This window comes from Calliopsis andreniformis, chromosome 10 (genome assembly GCF_051401765.1).
Source record: "Calliopsis andreniformis isolate RMS-2024a chromosome 10, iyCalAndr_principal, whole genome shotgun sequence".
Classification (NCBI taxonomy): domain Eukaryota; kingdom Metazoa; phylum Arthropoda; class Insecta; order Hymenoptera; family Andrenidae; genus Calliopsis; species Calliopsis andreniformis.
Genome location: NC_135071.1, coordinates 5148882 through 5168714, shown reverse-complemented (window position 1 = coordinate 5168714; position 19833 = coordinate 5148882). Strand labels below are relative to the sequence as shown.

General features: G+C 33.7%; 1 protein-coding gene across 2 annotated transcripts in view; it reads left to right on the top strand.

The window, feature by feature from the left end:
- Positions 1-19833, top strand: part of LOC143184832 (phospholipid phosphatase 1) — a 137064-nt gene that overhangs the window by 12928 nt on the left and 104303 nt on the right. Inside the window, exon 1 of one of the 2 annotated variants that reach the window (XM_076387342.1) lies at positions 2250-2663. The exons of the other annotated variant lie outside the window; for it this stretch is intronic. The gene's annotated coding sequence lies outside the window, so the exon portion shown is untranslated. Of the gene's footprint in view, positions 1-2249; positions 2664-19833 lie in introns of those variants that run through there. 2 annotated transcript variants of the gene reach the window in all.

Below are 19833 nucleotides of genomic sequence, written 5' to 3'. Positions count from 1 at the left end.
ATAGTTTTTCACGTTATTCCTATCTCCTTTTTTGAAAATAGGAGAAATAACTCCTTCCTTCTACCGATCCGGAAATTTCTCTCCGTGCCATATCTTATTTATTATCTATTATATTTCTTTACTTCTTCTTCGGATATTCCTTCTTCCGTTTTTATGGAGTTTGATTCCGCCTCTGTTTCCTTTGATTTGTATTCCTCTTCACTTGCTAGTAGTTTCATGAAGTAGTCTCTCCATTTTCCTAGTTTAGTTTTCTTTGAAATTCCAATAAAATTCTTTTCTTTCTATCCTTATTGAAATGTTCTGTTTTTCCTGTGATTATCTCTGTTTCTCTTCACACATCCTTTTGTATTCTTTCCTTTCCTTTCCTTCAGACATCTGTTTATGTCCTGGTCCCCTTTTCCATTTTCTTAAAGCCCTTCTCGCTTCTCTTTTCTTGTTGGTACATTCTGTATTAATGTTGGTTCTCCATCATCTTATTGGTCTCATTGGCTCTGAATGATACTTTCTGTAGTGCTGTCTTTCCTCTCGGTATTTCCTCTTTCCTTCTTCTGGCTAAATTCTTTTCTCTCTCCATATTTCATTTTCCTCTTCTCTTTGTTTCGTTTGTACGTACATATAATTCAACCGTTAGAGACATATGGCCCGATTCTGTCCCCTCTTCAATTACTAACTTCTTTGCTTCCTCTCTTGTTTCTGCGTTAATTATTACATAATCAATGACTACATTGCCTCTAGCTCTCACATAGGTGAGTTCTCCTTCTTCATTTCCTTCTGTTCTGAGTTTCTTTTTCATTCACTATTTCACCTAAAGTGTTCCTCGTCTCCTTCATGTCTATATTGTGCACTGTTATTCTCCATACGTTGTTTTCTAGTTTAATTCTTCTTTCTTGTATATCTTCACTTTCAGTTTTTTTTCTATTACTTTTATCACTCTTTTCACCCCTGTAATGATCTCATATAAGAGTTATTGTAATAAATTATTATAATTATTATGTTATGATAATTATTAAAACATACAATAAGTGTTGAAAGATTGTAATTGTATAAATTAATTATAAATTAATGTAATATAAAAATATGATTACATTGTTAATTTTTCCGGATTTTTATTTGTCATAAACCAAATGTTTAGTACCTTACGAACATAGTGTTTCTTCGTTATATTTAAAAATCTGAAATCTTTGAATATTTAACAATGGAAAAATTGTGGTTTTGAATTTTAAATCGTATCCAAAATTTAAAAATTTTAAAATATAATTTTTTAACACTTGCAATTGTTAATACTAAAAATCAGACTTTGATATATTTTATTTCAGATCACCATAATAACCACACATATGTATGTAAAGATAAACAAAATTTTGTAATTGATTCTACAATGTAAGCTTGACACAAATATTCTAAGCAACATGTAAACAATATACGTAGCAATATTTGAAGAGATAATAGAGGAATTCAAATAGAGCACAAAATATTCTATAACATAATGTTCGATCAGCCTCGATTTTGCAGTAATAATAGTTTAAACCTAAAGTTAATATGTCTATACGCTAAATTAAGGGTTAGAGGATTCTGTAAATTTAAAATTTTAATACATTTTATCGTATCCCTTACGGTTTAACTTTTATGAAACATTAAAAGTCCAAGCTCGGATTATTTTCTATGCGTGACAAACTTGCTACTCGCTTCATTTCACCAAAGAAACATTACTATAAATATATACCAGCAGTCGATGACTGCTTAAAATTATGAACAAATACGCAAAAAATATTTGGTATGTACATACCATACATGTTACGGGAGGCATTAAAGAGTTAAAGATTTGAAAATTTTTAAATTTGATAATTTTAAATGTTTGAGCGTTAAAAGTTTGAAAATTTGAGAAATTGAAAATTTTCATCTTACATGTTTGAAAATTTGTGTTTTAAATATTCGGAAATCTGATAAAAATACTATTGAAATTCTCGAGTCACTTTACTTTGGTACGTTAAGGATTAAATAGATAAGAAACTTAAAATGCGTCTCAGTTTTGAAGTTCTCATTACTTTAATAATGGTATCGAAACGTTCTTGTACCAAACGCATAGCACGTGTTGAATCCTTTCGTTAGTGGCACAGTGGAGGGGATAAGAGGGTGGGTAGAACATTTAATTTGAACTTGCGAGGGAAGTCGTTGATTGAAGACGAGGTACGCCAGTTGCGCCTCGACTCTGTTCCGAGTTGGATTGTTTTGTGCCATTTAGTAGCTCATTGCAGCTCTCAACGCAGGAAGCTTAGTTTCATTATTTGTGAATCGCTGTTTACAATTCATGATATTCCAGTTATCAAATAGTCTTATATTCAATTATTCTTCTTAAAATAAAAATATTATCGTAGTTAAGTGTCGGTTGTCTACAATTTTTGCAACTCAAAATTTGTTTAACGAAGTTAAATTATAACTAGTGATCCTATAGTGAAGATTAAGTACACTTCGAAAGATTGTAAAATTAAGTTAAGTCTGTTTCAATCGAAGAATGACAGTTCGAGTATGTCTGCGATCATCCCGCGTTACGAGAGCAACATTTTATACGTTGATTTTTGAAATTGTGATTTAAGCAGAATGTGTGACCTTTAAAAGTGGTCGGTGCCGTTCCCCTTGTTTCATCAAACACAAGGACCTTATTCGTAAGTTTAAATTCATATTTCTGCAACTTTCATTCAATCCTATCAAACGCATTATTTTGCTCAAATAATTCTAACTAATTCTAAACAATACTGTCAAGATACTTAATACACGCACATGAAAATGATAATGAATTGATAACTTCAATGTGAAACAATATCGAATATTTATATTTTTCAATATTTGCAATGTGTCAAAATATTGTATCCAAGTTAGCATTCTTTTAAGTTTGATCAGAGCCAATGATCGTATATGGTTACAGCAATACGATATCTTTATCGTAGGATTCACTTACCTATCAGATTTATCGATAGATTTATTGACTGATTTCGTCAATGAAAGATCTTGTGCGGAGATTGTGTGTTCCGTACTAAAAATGTTGATAACAAAGTAAAGTTTGCGGTGTTAATCCTTTTTTAAGTATGAAACATAGCTTTTAAAATATTGGGAATTAACTTTTGAACATATACTTTGTTTCTAATTAGAACAGTAATTGTTAGTATAAAAGCTATTGCAAAAGTAAGGTATTTACAATTTGACAAGGTTTCTTCCAATGTTATTATTACACTGTTTAAATAAATTTGTTATACTCTTATGGTTCAATGTTTGTACAACTGATAGGTTTCAGATAAAATGTTGATATTAATTTTCATACGAATATAATAACGGAACTCAGCAAATTTCATGCCAATTGAAAAAATACCTATAGTTTTTTGTTCAAGCGAATAGTTGTAAGCCACAAATATGTGCTTATGCTTGCTATATTTAAGGTAAATCCAACTTAATAGAATTAGACACTCTATTTATAGAAAATTAATCATAACGAGTAATCGGTGGTTATTTAGGTTATCTTTCAAAGTGCGTTTTTTATAATACTGATATAAGTTCACAAGTTAGACGATAGGAATGTATGTATCCATGGTTGTATGGCAAAACAACATAAATCACATATTTCTTTTTTCGAGATATTCACGTTCAATGTCTTTAATTTTAATTCTGTATTACAGAATTACAACCTAGTTATTGCAAATATAAATAGCGTCTATAAAAAACGTAAATAAAACTATATTGTACTTTTTTTCAAATTTTGTTAGTTCTTTTCTACTACTATAAAATTGCACTTATGTAAAACAGTTGCAAGTAAAGTGCTTAAAGAAAATTTTTATCAACTGAAATAATCTTTAATTAGTATTTCTATGTCTTCATAATAGTATCTGAGAGCGCATTCTCATGAGTTTACTAGTTCAGGTGTTATAATTTTTTGAACAAAGTTAACAATATGCTTTAAACAGCTGTAAAATCAACAATTTTTACAATTTCATAAAATCCTTATAGATCTGTTCAGATGTCGTAAAAGTGATAACATATCCAAATTTTGATGAACCTGCAGATTAGTCATACCACCGCCGATTTCGATGATTTTTGGATATATTATAGATAACGAGATTTTGAACAACTTTTTCCTATACATATAATAGGTGATCGACATTAGTTTTAAAGTTATAAGCAGACATCGAAATTAGTGATGTAAATAAGTTGACTTAGAGCACAAGTCCAAAAAAATCCTAAACGACTTAATACATACTGAACTATCCTCGAAACATAGAATGCCAGATAGTTACATTAGACTAGGTCAACTTGAGCTCACTGGGTCCTTATAGATCTTTTTTTCTTTTTTTGACCTCTCCATTAAGAGTCAACTTATTCCACTAATTATAAGTAAAGGTTTAGAAAACAATGCTCGAATTCAGTAGTTAAAGCTAAATAGTCCACCCCTTATAATATTGGTTGTCGGGACCGTTCTACATATATTTGTAGAAACAGCACAGAAGCGGCCGTCGCCTCCCATAATGGCACGTACGCTGCCAGAATTCAATGTAGTAGTAGCAACAGTTTTTTACAAATATCTCGGAAATTAAGGCTGACCACCTATTATATGTACAAGAAAAAATTGTTCAGAATGTTGAACTGAACAATATATCCAAAGATTATCGAAATCGGTGTTGTTGTGAGTAATCTGTAGGTTCACCCAAATTTTGACAAAATCGGAAATGGTACTCTAAAAAGTGTTCGATTTCACATGGAATGATCTTTTTTACCGAATAATTTTAAATTATCGATAATTCATCATTTGGGTATATGTCTAAAAGCAAGGTCTTTGAAAGAAAATAATTTAACGGTTTCTTCTAAAGTAAATTCTCATCATTTTTATACACTGAAAAAATTTTTTGGGTTAAACTAGATTTTTATTTTTATTTTTATTTTTTTTTTTAATGTTTATAAGAGATATTTAATGTTAAGTTATTAAAAGTAAACTGTACTATTTTTTGAAACGAAAATATGATATTTAGCTAGCCTGTATAAGAACAATTGTGTGGCATGACAAGTAAATGATCAATACCAAAATGTTTTTGTCATTGTTACTTTGATTGCTATTAGCTTGATTATAGTTAGGTTGATTGGAACTTTCGTTGAGTTAAACAAAAATCAATTTTTTACTCCAGAAATTATTTGACTTTTTTGAAATTCTGCATACATATATTTGTATATTTATATATTATATGTATTCTCTGTATATTATCTCTGTTTTACAGTATTCTATATATTATTTATATATTACTGTTATCCGTATAATCTATATACCTGTTATAACTGTTACGTAGTATTTTATATACTTTTAATATCTTCCATATTTTATTGAATTAAAAAAAATATAAATTTGCTAATTTTTAATTTAGTTAATATTTTACAATATTCTACATATTATCCCTGATTTTGTTTCAATATCTTTCTTTCATAGTACTAATAGAAAATAATTTAGGTGTATTTTTTAAGAGAAAAAGTTGACCTAATTTTTGGAGCAATGGAATGAAATCTTACAGGTATATGTACATAGATATGTATGTGTTGTTAATTATGAAAGTAATCTAACAAGAAAAATAAGTTCACTTTGGTGAACTCTTTTACTATGATAGAACTTGAAATACTGAAACTACATAATGACATGCGGTTTCGGAGACAGCCGATTAATAGTTCAACCGTTAATAGCTTCTTAAGAGATACTTAACGTTAAATTCATAATCTCCATTAACTTCAAAAGTACGAAAACGCTTATCAAAGGTGACTGTCGTACAGTGGTTAAGACGTTAGGCGTCCTATTTATGAAAATAACGGTAATTTGAATTTTCTATTAAAGACAAATTTTTTAGAAATATTTAAATTTGCAATTTGTTGCTAATTGTGTACTGATTAACAATAATTTTTATTTCGAACATTTATTTATCAAATTATTAGAATTCCTTGAAAAGTTGTGGGAACGCGGACTGAGGTATTGATTATAGTTGTCCACAATTGTTTTTGTTTTGTCTGAACAGTCGTTTCACTATTATGTTTGCGACATAGTTGGTTTAGTACATGTGCCAAATACATCTGCGAATTCAAATTAGACAGTAATACTGTAAGTAAAAGCAAACCAGTGGGTATGTGAACGAATAGCAAAACAAAAGTGTATGATGGATAAGATATTGAGAAAATTATATTCAATAAGAAGGTCGACCATTCGCCAAATTATCCTCTACCTACTAGTCGTCGAGTTAAAAAACGTCTATCTTCCCCTCTGAAAATGCGGATGTGCTATCATGGTTTTCAATCAAGTGTCATTAATTGAGGTTTTTGAAGCCTCGACCTAATTAACGGTTGCATTTTTTATTAGCTCGTGAATATATTCCGATCTCACATTGTGTGCAACATTTAATTTAAGAGTATATTTAATGTAACATTTACGTACTAGCAATTACGTATACAAAATACGAAAATTACGAAATACTAAAACTTAATAATTTTAAAAATAAATACTGAAAAATGTTACTTTAGCTATTAATATTAAAGAATAATGAAGTTTAACAAACGATAAACGTATTTTTCCCTTGTGACAATTTATGAAGAATTTAATTGGTGTTTTAAAACAATTTTTTGAATATATTTCATTTCAAATTATTACAGCTTTTCTTGTGAATTATTTCTGAATGTCACTCAATGGTGTATACAAATACATATTTTTAATTTTCTGCAAAGGAAAGAGATGCAATTGAGATCTGCAAATAATGTTTAAACAGATAAAAACTTATGTCTCTATAATTTTAATCTTTTTGATAAGGAGTGTTGCAATGAATCGACAAGGTCTTTTTGATTATATTTACATATCGTTGTATGATGTCTCACAAACTGTCTGTGTTCTATAAGAAAAAACAAAGTTGCAAGGTTATGTAACAAGAAGTTCAGAGATACTTTATTAAAAAGTTGTAACAGAAATATGAAACGTGATGCAAGTTTAATATAACATGTTATTAAATTTATTGTAGACTAAATTTTGTCGAATTTCTTCTTACGCGATGTTGATTCTCGTAGTTAATTTCTTTCGGATAGATATATTTATATATTATAAATTTTTCCTTTTGGAGCGTTTTATAAATTTAAATGTAAAGGTGTAAAGTCAGATGATCGAGAAAACCTAGAGACAGATCTCCCTAAATTAATCCATCGTCGGGAGCGTTCATTAAAGGGGTAAACTAGTCGCGTGACTTTTCGAGGTTGTCAAGTCGGTATCTGTTGTTACAGTTTTTGTTACAGGAGTAGCATTAGCTACAGACGTATAGCTGTTTATTGAACGCGAGATGGAGCTATTCTATCATTTCGAATTTGGATGCGGCTTAGAAAACTTCACTCTCCACTATACACATTATTACACGAGCCACGCGTATGTAAGCTCGGCACATCGACAACTAAGAAAAGTCGAGAGAGAAGACAGATATGACCCTTACTCTCTCGTTTTTCAAACGCTGAGATTCAACTGTTTAAGTTGCCGGCAAGCGACAAGAGCCACGCACGATCCTTTCAATTGCCCAAATATTTTCATTTTTCAATTTGTTAAAAGAGAGCAGTGGTGGATCTACTCTTCAAGAGGCCCGAGACAATATGTATTGTTTTATTTTTATGTAATATTAAGTACACATAAAATTAAGAATATTTAGATCAAATATTTGAAAAGACATTTATTTCACATTTATCGCGAAAATAATGTAGCTATATCCACACTTTAGGTGTGAAAAGCTAACAATAACTCAATATACTTTCATCCGATTTGCTTCAAATTTTTGGTAGTTGTTGCTAATGCTATTCTGTTCAGTTGCACTGTCGCACGTACGGAATTTCTGGTGAAATAATGCATACTTACATATTTTTCAGAACCCTGTATTACGGGTCCCGAGGTGTAAATCCGTCATTGGTCAGACCCCCAGAGAGTTTTATTAAATTTTTAAGAATGAGTCTAGGAGCGATGATGTTTTGTGAAATTGATGAAATTTATGCGGTACACTTACGCTATAACGTTTATAATGGCGTATACTATATATTGAAACACTTATTTACTTACATAATAATTATAAATGTAAGCTAATATAAATCACGCACTCATGATGGTTACATTCAAACGAGCATCCTCAGTTAACAGAAAAAACCACCCAACGCCACACATTGCCAACCACACCGAACAGGCACAGCTGTGCCAACCTAAGCCGAAGATGATGATTTTCTCACACCCTCTCTATCATCATCCTCGCTGTTCGCGCAAGTCTTATTTAAACAACGTAGACCTAATGACGTTATACACCTTTCGTGTTTATCTTTATACAGTGTTTTCGTTAGTACATCCGTCAACATATTTTCTGTACTAATGTACGTTACTTTAATTTGAGCATTTTCGTATGCCTCTCTGCAAAAATAATGTCTTATGTCTATGTGCTTACTTCTATTATGATACACGGGATCTTTACACAATTGTATTGCACTTTGACTATCGTATAGAATTTTTGACAGATTTTTCATTAAGCTACCCAAATTTATATAATTCAAAAGTCTTCTTAAATATATGATCTCTTTCGATACTTCAGTAAGCGCCATATATTCCGCTTCCATTGTAGACAGCGTTACTGTTGGTTGCTTTTTCACTTTCCAACTTATTGGTCCACCTGCTAAAATTGATACGTTATTGGAGCATGATCTTCTATCGTTAACGTCCCCTGCCCAATCGAAGCCAACGGAGACTTTTAATTCTTCGCCCGTAGGTTTATAATGTATACTATAGTCCAGAGTACCTTTTATGTATCTTAATACCCTTTTTGCACATTTTCAATGTTCCATAGTGTAATTCGAACAAAACCTACTTAGTGTACTTACAACAAATGATATGTCGGGGCCAGTGACGTTGGCTAAATATATTAATGCGCCAACTAATTCTCTATAAGGGATGCGACTCATTTGCTCCCTTTCTTCTTCCGATAATAACGTCCCTTTTTGTAATTTTAATCCAGGTTCCATGGAAGGTGATATTGGTTTACAATTTTTCATTGTACATTTTTCTAATAAGTCTAAAACATACTTTCTTTGGTTTAGTTTTATGTCTCCGGTATCACCATTCCGGATAACATTGATTCCTAAAATGCTGTTAATTGGACCTAAATCTTTCATACTAAATTTTTGTTTTAATACGTTTTTAATTTTAATTAACTCATTTAAATCGTTTGATGTAATTACCAGACCGCCTACATAAGTGACTATGATTACTAGCTTATTACTTTTGGCTTTGACAAATACACAAGGATCTAGATTAGATTTTCTTATACTTAAACTAGATGAACAATTAAGGACGTTTCTGAAAAAAGGGCTCATAAGCCAAAATGACGAAATGAGTAAATCGTATCAGAAGTTTTAGGTTTAGTTTTGTCAACATATAGCTATTCTTAAATTGTTAACTGAGTGGTTCCTAGTGAATTTTGTTGTCGTCATAAAATATATAATATGAATTTATTACGTACACTAGTATCATTTTGAAAATGAGTAAATAATTTTGAACAGTCTTATAGGTCCTTTTTCCATAAATCGAGGAAAAAGACGTAAATGTATAGTAAGTACACTAAAAATACGCAACAAACGTACAAAAGAAATACATTTATAGTACATACAAAATGAAATGAACATTTTATGGTAATTAAACTGTCTAAAGATAATAAAAATAGTAGGAAATATTATTTTTACCCAATTTTAACATTTACGTAATATTTAATATTTTATTACAGTTGAGTACTTTCTGCAAATATTCGATCCATCCATTGACAACTTTCGTTATCTAAATATTAATATAAGTTACGGACATCCTTTTTTTTCATTTCTTTTACTGGTGTACATTCCACAGTAGAGAGTTTAATATTTTTTAATTTTTGCACACCGTACCGATTCCTCCATAAATTGAACGTTATAAATGTATTGGAATATGTTGTAAAACAAAGAATGGTGCCACTTATTGTGTATTTTATTTGGCGGTATGATTGTATTTTGAATATACTGCCCTTCGCGTGCGGTTTTTTGAAATATTTTTCTAGTCCCTTTCTCCAATCTTTTATTAAGTATCTGTCCATACAAACTTCGAATGGCGAATGGGTGATTTCGACATTCAACAATTGCTGTCAGATATGGTAAAGCAGTTGGAATATTCTCTACCTTCTTTAATTTAGATTTAATTAAACCAAAGTTTCGATCACATTGATTTAAAGAATGTCCTCGAACGAGAAAAATACGGGTAATTTCGACTTGAAAAACTTTAGCTAGCCGCGAACAAAATGCAGTAATAGTAAAATTTTGATTGTGTCCTCCACAAGTATCAGAAAACAAAATCAACTGCCTTACATTAGGAAATAATTAAAGTAGCTTTTTTTGTAAGGCGTCATTAATAAATGATGCAACGGAATTAGAATCCTTTTTAGCTTGCATTTCCATGAAGCAGTACAAAAACGACGAGTCATTATTATGTATGTGAATATTAAATGCATACAACCATAGAAGTCGTTTGTAAAATTGAGATGTAACGTTTAGTTTGGGAACTGGAAAATTTTGTGCATAATCGAACTCTGCTACAACGTAAGATGAATCTGTTTTAGCCTTCTTAATGAAGTCCTTTTTTAAAACCATATAATTGTTTTACTTTTTTCTTGTGCAACATGTATTCTGCTTTAAAATCGTCATTTGGGTTAGTTTTTAATTTTATTTCACACATTGAACAAAAATCACACACGTCAGTTTTTGGTTGTTTGAAAGCATAGTTACAGTGCTGTTTAAAAAACTTAAAATAAGTTACGTACTTCATTAAGAGGTTAGTACCTGTTTTTTCAAAATAATATTCCGAAAACAAATTGAACAGAAACTTGACACTCAAGTACGGATTTTCAAAATAAATCAGATTCGATTTATTGTCAGAATAGTGGCTTTTTTTTACTAGGAATCGTTTCTAAGTGTTCTTTTATCAAATCTCAAACATGTGTCTCAATTTTATGTGGGCGATTGCTATGACTTCCTCGCTTTTCTTCGAAAGTATCATTACTAATATCTTTTTTTTGTATACCTCTTAATCTTTTTACCGACACTTTAAAAATTTTACAAAGGATTACACGACAGATTTCAACTTTATCTCTTTCAATACACAGTATATACTTCCATGTATTATTTCTTATATTTTTAGATGTATCGCAGTTCATTAAAGATGATTTACTGAAAAGGGGCCCATAGACCTATGGGCCCTTTTTTCAGAAACGTTCTGAATTATATAATTTTTCATTCCATGCTCTTCTAGATTGCTTCAATCCATACAATGGTTTTTGGAGGAAGGCATACCTGGTTTTTATCGTTTGTTGAAAATAACTCTGGTTGCTCCATATAAATTGTTTCTTTTAAGTCGCCTTGCACGTAGACTGATACCACTAGGCTGGTGAACGTGCATTCTCTTCTCGACTGAAGCAGCTAAAATTGCTCGCACCTTGCTACTGGAGCAAACACTTCTTCATAGTCTAAGTCTAAGCCGTATTTTTGTTGATGGCCTCCGGTTACTTATCTTGCTTTATATTTATTGATAGATCCGTCATGATTCCTTTTTATTTTGAATACCCATTTGTTTGATAAAACTTTTTTATTTTTAGGCCTTGGAACAAGTTTCCATGTTCCGTTCTGCATTAACGTTTCGTATTCCGCTTTTATTGTTTCTAGTCAAAATCGTCTATCAGTTCGATTTTTAATTTCACTTGGATTCATGGGCTCCATCACTTCAGCTTCTTGATATTACTTCCTTGGCCTTCCGGATTTTCCTGTTCTAATTATTTTAGGTCTGCCAGGGCCTCTCTTGACTGATCCTTGATTACATATTTGAGTATCATCATTTTCTTTCCACGTTATTTCTTCTTCTTCCGAGGTTACTTCTTCTAAAGGTATTTCTTCTTTATCTTCCTTTTCAGTAACAGTTTCGTTTCTGTTTTCATTTATCAATAAATCCGTACATGGGAATGTACATTTCTTAGTGATTCAATATTTTCGTTGTATTCTATAAAACGTACATCGCGCCTCTTCACAACCGTATTTGTTCCACTTAATTACAATAATTACAATAATCTGTACGCCTTAGATTCATTTGAATATCCGACCATTACGTATGATTTACCTTTTTGGTAGAATTTTCCAATTCCAGGCCCCTTTTCCAATGCTATTGATTTTCATCCAAACATCTTCATGAATCCGATGTATGGTTTTCTCTTCCTCTATACTTCAAGTGGAGTCATATTATTTAACGTGGAAGTTGGGCATCTGTTCCTAATAACACAAGCTGTATTTATAGCTTCGGCCCACAATGTTTCAGGTACTTCTGATTGTAATATCATACATCTTGCCATTTCGGTAAGTGTCCTATTAGCTCGTTTAGCAACCCCGTTCTGTTGTGGCATGTACTCCACGCTTAATTGTCTCCTAATTCCATGCGTCTCTAAAAATTTTGTGAATTCTTATGAAACATACTCTTTAGCATTGTCAAATCTGATACCTTTTATTTGCTTTCCTGTTTCTTTTTCAGCACGGGCTTTATAATTTTTAAACGTATTCAATGCTTCGGGCCTATTTTTTAAGATCGTTATCTCTGTATATCTTGTTGCATCATCAAGAAAAGTGATGAAATATCTTGCACCACCTAGTGAGTTAACCTTCATGGGTCCACAAATATCTGTGTATATCAAGCTCAAAACATCAGTTCTTCTTTTTGTGGAACGCTTGAATGATAATTTGTGTATTTGCCCAAGATGACATATCTCACATTCATAGTTCTTGACTGGACCAAAGGGCTTCAAACGCGCTACCATATTTTCACTTTCCAGTTTTCTTAGGTCATTCTGGTTGAGGTGGCCCATCCTTTCATGCCATAGTTTAAAATGGTTTTGACTTTTGTCCTCGGTATTCGTAGCTTGATAGTATACTGATTCTTTTACGACATATAATTCTCCTCTGCGAATTGTTTTAAACAATATATTACCTGCTTTTTGATTTACGACTGTATAGTTTCTATTAAAGCTTATAGTATATCCATATTTTGTGATTTGTGGAACTGAGAGCAAGTTTTGTCTTAAATTTGGTACATACATGACATCACAAGGTCTAATACTTTCTATTGTATTCTTGGAACTTCCAATTTTTAATCTAACGTCACCAATGCCTTTGCATTATACATATTGTTTAGCAGCTGTATATACATTAGTGTTTATATGTTGGTTCATACTAATAAAATTATTGCTGTACTTACATATGTGTCATGTGGCACCACTGTCCAAGCACCATTCATTAAAATCTTGAATCGTTGGATTAGTGCTCAATGTAATGGCATTCATTGTTTTTTCTTTGGTATATTGAGTATGCTGGCCATTCTTGCCACGCACAGTGCATTTTATTTCAATTTTATTAAACTTATTTTTGTTGTACTTACTGTGTGTATTTTCAGTCTTTATTCTCGGTTTGGTTCTTGTTAGGAGTTTATCATTATTTTCTTCATTTTCATTGTGTGTACCTATTTTTGAAACCTTGCTTCTAATTCAATTAATTTTAGTTTTAGGATGTTTATTGACGGTAAATCATCTCTAGATTCTATGGTAGTACAGAAGCTTTCATATTCTGGTGGGAGAAAATTTAATAACATTATTGAAAGTAGCTCACCGGACATCTTTATACTTGCTTCCTCCAGTTTTTCAGCAACGTTTACAAATTTGTTTACATATTCCTCCATTGGAACATTTGATTCTTTCTTCATCTTGTATAATGTTTTGTACAGGATGGCTTTTCTCACTGGGCCTTTCGACTTGTATGTTTCGTAATGTATCCCATGCTGTTTTAGAGGCTTCACATCTCCTGATATTATTTATTTGACTTTTATTCATATTTAAGAAAAAAAAGGCCAGAGCTTTCTCGTCCCTACTGTTCCACTGTATCGCATTTGCTTCTGTTTTTATGTTATTTCCATTAACATACGACCATAGTTCATTGCACACTAATATACTCTTCATTTGGATTTTCCAGCTTTCATAATTTTCCTCGTTTAATTTTTCGGTCTTAAGTGTTCCAAAATTTCCCGCAGCCATATTTTGAGGTTATCTTAGTACGTGGTCTCTAGGAATTGCACCTGGGCCCATAACCTGATGGAATTTATGCGGTGCACTTACGCTATAACGTTTATAATGGCGTATACTATATATATATAAATATATATATAAATAACTCGGCAAACTCGCGCTCTCATTGGCCGGTGTTTTTCATTGATAACTCCTTAACGGAGCCTCATCTTACATTTTCGCTAAGGAAAAAGTTGTTTCAAATCACCCCCTGAATCACCCCTTTTAAGGAACTGCGACATTTTTGTTACACCCTGTATAAATATATATATAAAATAAGTGTTCCAACATATATTTTCTTATATAATAATTATAAATATAAGCTAATATAAATCACGCACTCATGACAGTTACATTCAAAACAGCATCCTCAGTTAACAGAAAGAACCACCCAACGCCACACATTGCCAGCCACACCGAACAGGCACAGCTGTGCCAACCTAAGCCGAAGATGATGATTTTCTTACAGAAATAAATATCTTTATGCGTATTTTTTATGAGCAATCAAAACAAGTCTATATACGTATTGTTGGAAATTAATAATAGCATTCTGAATGAAGGCTAGTATGGAAAGAATTCTTTCCAATTTAAATATTTTAAAAAGAAGTCTTTTGTGAAAAGCTAACAATATTTAAATTGAAGATAATTGAAGATAAAAAGAAGTCTTTTTAAAATATTTAAGTTACAATTAGCATCATTTCACAAATACTGCAGGTGTTTTGTACAAATTTTCATTCATAAATACATGTATAGACATATAGATATGTATGTAGGTTTTACAAAGAATTAAAATAATATTAGAGTAATAATAGAATTAAAATCTGACGTTGCGGTCAGCCGCTGTGTTCAACACACACAACCGAACATAACCATACACAAAATATGAGAAAATAAATATAATAGATCACATACACACGGAGACATGGCCTTGCGTGTGTTTCGATACTCCGTCTAAGCCATGGAAATTCCTCGACAAAGTACAAAGAAAAAAGTAGAAAAAAGTTCAACTATATGTAAGTGTTAAATATTCATTTGTGAACGAAAATTTGTATAAAAAAATTATAATGTTTGTAATAGACTGTTATATGCAATTTAAATATTTAAAAGAAGAAAGAAGTTCGTTCTAGACTGTGTATCAAACCTAGGACTTGTCACTTATTTTGACGATACTGTTAACTTCTCAACATATACAGGGTGTAACAAAAATGTTGTAGTTCCTTGAAATTTTTCCTGTGGAAAAATTCTATCCTAGCATAAATCATTTCGACGGTCGATGACCAGAATGGGTACAGTGACCCAGTGACACAGGTTTGCAAACTACAGGTGAATTGCGTTTAATTCAATGATTATTATTTTTTAAATCTAACGCAGTCTAGTTTCAACGTTTTTATCTTAAACGCTAATTCTCCAATTCTCTGTTCAGTTTTTTGTTGCATTGCTTTATCGTTTATACGTTATGCGAATAGCTTCATACTAATGCTATTTCCTTCGATGCATGCCGACTTTCTTGTTTGGAGTACAGCTGTAGTGCCTAGCGCGTACCTAACGCTACCGCGGTCGCTCGGGCGGCAAACTCGCGCTCTCATTGGCCGGTGTTTTTCATTGATAACTCCTTAACGGAGCCTCATCTAACATTTTCGCCAAGGAGAAAGTTGTTTCAAACCACTCCCTGAGTCACCCCTTTTAAGGAAGTACAATTGAAAAGAGGGTGTTAGAATCGCTGAACTCAGGGATCTAACAGGGTCCGGATTAGATGGTTAAGAGAGAGGTTCCAAAAAAAAATTGTACAATTGTTTCGAGTTTAAGTTGGCCCTTAAAGGGGCTCAAGTACGACTTTTATTGAAATTCTTTTCAAGTTCTGGGACGTGGGCCTCCTAGTCGTGGTGGGCGTCTGAGCTGCTACCGGTGGAGTAGAAGCCCTCTGGTCCTTACAACGCCGGTCAGCGACGCTGGCGTCTGAAAAAGAAAATAGTGGTGGAACCGCACAGGTAAGCGAGCGTATGGCTGTCCCGCTATACCGAGTCTTCCCGACTCCAAGCTTCGATAACGAGCCTATGTGGAGGGGAGAGCAGTACCTTGACGCAACGTTAAGGTAGTGCAGTGGACTGTATTACCGACGATTCTTTACACTGAAGAAACCGGCGGTCGGCGAGTATACAGAGAGGAGGGATCCTCCTTTTCTCTGTTTAACCTGCCTTCCAGGAAGGCTTGCCTCGTACGAATCACAGTTGTAAGCCGAGATTTGCGAGCTTTCGACTCACTGTCACTAGCACTGGCTAGGCTTGGTTGCTGATAAAGGCCAGAGGTTCTAGCATTCACCGTTCATCACGACGTGTGCATCTATTCGTCACACGCGGGCTGCTGCTAAACAGGTGATAGAACGCGGTTAACGCAGAGGTACCGCACTTACGTTAACCCTCTCTGTTTTCTTGCCAATTATCAAAGCTCAACCAAGAAGTGGTCTCTGGTTGCTCCTCGGACGAATAGCAAACTCAGGGAATCGGGGTAAACGCCGATTCCAAGAGTACAGTTACTCGCCTGCAATAAATCTACGCTAAGCAATCGATGCTCTATCGCACGTATGTTACGTAAATATCGAATTGAGCAATAGCACGAGTTACAGTGCGACAGACACAGCAGAGAAGGCGTCACGAGCCAAGGCACTTGGTGCCCAAATTTCCTGATTTAGCGGACTCTTCTAAAGTTGCTATAAAACTTGCGATCCTTCGAGCGATCGGTGCAAGACTAACTTTGACTTGCAAGCGCGAGACGCTCCGCGAAAAGCGCGGAGTCCCCGAAAATCCGCTATGCGGCGCTCGTTTATCATTGTCTGTTTGTTTCTAATGTTTCGATTTTACTCTCTCTGTCTGTCAGGCTCCGATATCCCCACTCGATATCGGGCCTGAGATTCAAACAGCTGATCGCAATCGCTTACCTGTTCGAACTTTAACTGTATTAGCTGAAAAACAAGTCATAATTCGAATGTACCGGGTTTGTTGTTAGCGCAACTGAATCTCCTACCGAAGGCGACCGTCGGTCGGTTACTTACGCTAACAGATTACGGTTTTCGCGGTCGAGACAAAGACTCGAAAATTAATCGCTTTTTAAAGAGAGGGTGATTAGGTGAAATTGAAAGTAAAGAATATAGTTTTTTTATAAGATACATAGTTTTCGGGAACATTGAATTTAAAGATTTGTCTGATGTATGTGTATTTGACTATCCCCGGCCTTCATACATATATGAAAAAATAACCGGTGCTAATGTCATTATTGTATACATGTATACCTTTCTAGTTGTACCACACATCCTGCTACAGTCTGTGTATAGATTTGTTTTAATTGTTATCAAGAAGTATGCATTAGCACGAGATATTTTACAAAATGTCATTGTTTAACTTTTAGATTCATCCCTCAGAATTTCATACAACTCTCTGAGGATCATACCGAACAGCCTTCTTCTAATGATGCCGCTTGCCCGCGACTTGGATAGCGTTTCAGTTTCAAATGCGAAAGAGTAAGCTTCCCTTTAAATTCGCCATCCGAAGTGGTCCGAAACGCTAAACTTACATACACGCAACTAGTTCGGTAGTGTGTGTACTGGAGGGGGAAATTTTCAGTAACACATATTGCCAATTTGGATATCACAGATTCCGATTCCACATCGGCAGTCTTCCTAATTAGGCGTCCTGTCGTTTGCACAAACCCAACTAAACTTATCACATATTTTACTCTGTTTTATCGATAACCCAGTAGAAAGTAATGCTGAGACATGGGTTTACGGGAGCTAACTGTTCGTGTTAATATGAGAAGCTTTTGAGTTGGAAAAGGGTTCATTCGAAAAAAGAAAGTTCAGTGGACCGCACTCAACTCGTGATTTCGTTCAAAACACTCTCTAAAGCACGTAAAATTGCTTGGATTTCACGACTGTGGAATGGTCGATTTTTACTCTGCTTTACAATACTCGTATTACTAAATATTAGTAGAACGAGTTAAACTACGAATTAACTGCTCTTCATTGAACATTTTTCTTTCGGACGAACCATTTTCCATTTCAAAAGTTTCTTATATAAGGATGAAAAGTTAGCTCCCGTAAACCTATAGTTTTTCCAAATTTTGTTGATAATGTCACCTGTCTTCCATATCCTAGTCTACTCTCTTGAGCCAATTGTCTATATACTTGACATGCACAGTCTTCTAGCCACCTCTCTAATTATAACCAGTCAAATCAGCAACATAATATTAACAGATAATATAAATGTTATATATCTTATCTTGTCTTTTATTGAATTATGAGAAGTGATATTAGCGTATTTTTTACGTTTTATATTTTTATTCTGATTTGTGTGTGAAATATTTATAGACTTTTTGTCTCATGACATTTCAGTTTATTTTTTCGTATATAATATAGAACATGCTGTATGTATGCTTATACAATATTGATAGGTACATTTTTTGAGAAAACTACTTAAGATGGAATAATCAAGTTCTTACTGAGAGTTTAAATAAAAGTTTTATCAGGTTTATATTTTTCGTGGAGACTTCCCCAGGACTTCTTATGGCAGCACCGGGGGACCATCCCTTAGCTCGCTGTGGGCAGATTTTCCTTCGGCTCTTTGATCCTCCGCGGAGGCGGCAAGTCCCTTAAGTTCGAGGGTGGAGGGCCCCTGCACCATCCAGTGTAAATACAGCGCTCGAATCCGGAAACTGCACAGCCAGGGGACGGAGACGGTCTCAGGGTTCCTCAGGTTTCCTCTACGGCCCTGAAACGTCGTGCGCGCTCAACACGGAGTCACCCGAAATTAGCGGCGATTCCAAATTCACGATATTTTCCTCCAGAAGGCGTCTCTCGGCATGTGTTCCACAAGGGGGCCGTGCGGTCTTTCTTTTCACTAACTTCGCGTAATTTCACAAAACGGGGACGACGCTATACGCAACGTCACAGTTTATATTTAGATACATCGAGTCTTTTCATTCTTCTTCCTCGTTTCTATTTTGTTCAGTACACTGTTGTTCTGTATGACTTATTTTATACCTTCAAGCGTAACAACAACCTCGCTCTCCATTAATGGTAATGCTACCACCCCTTGCTTTCTGTTCTTTCAGTGAATTTGATCTCCATTTTTATAGAATAAAATTTCGATAAAAGACTTAGCAATTACAATACTATCCTATCCCGTGACGCATCGCTTTCATACGCAATGTCTTCATTGGAATTGTTGGTCCCAAATTTCAATCGGTAGTCTACTGATTCCTTTAGGTATCTTAACATCCTCTTCGTTATTAAACTCCGATTGGTAACTCATACCAAGTGTGTAATTCTTGATACTTGATCTTATTGCATTTTGTGCTATCATCATAGTTTTCAAATTTAACAGAAAGCTTCCACCGACCAACACGAATATTCCAACGGCGGCGAATAGAGTAAACAGACATTCGAACTGATATTGGTGTGAAGAGGATTGCACAGAAAATTCGCCGCGAATTACGCGTTGACCTATGCAGAGTGTTTCTGAATAGCACGGCATAACCTTAAGGGGTGATTCTACACACCAAGATAACAAAAATCAAGAATAACGATTTCGCGTTTGAAGCTTTGTTTGTTAGTTATAAGCGTTTAAAAATCTGGTAGAAAGCTCCAGAAATGAGCCCA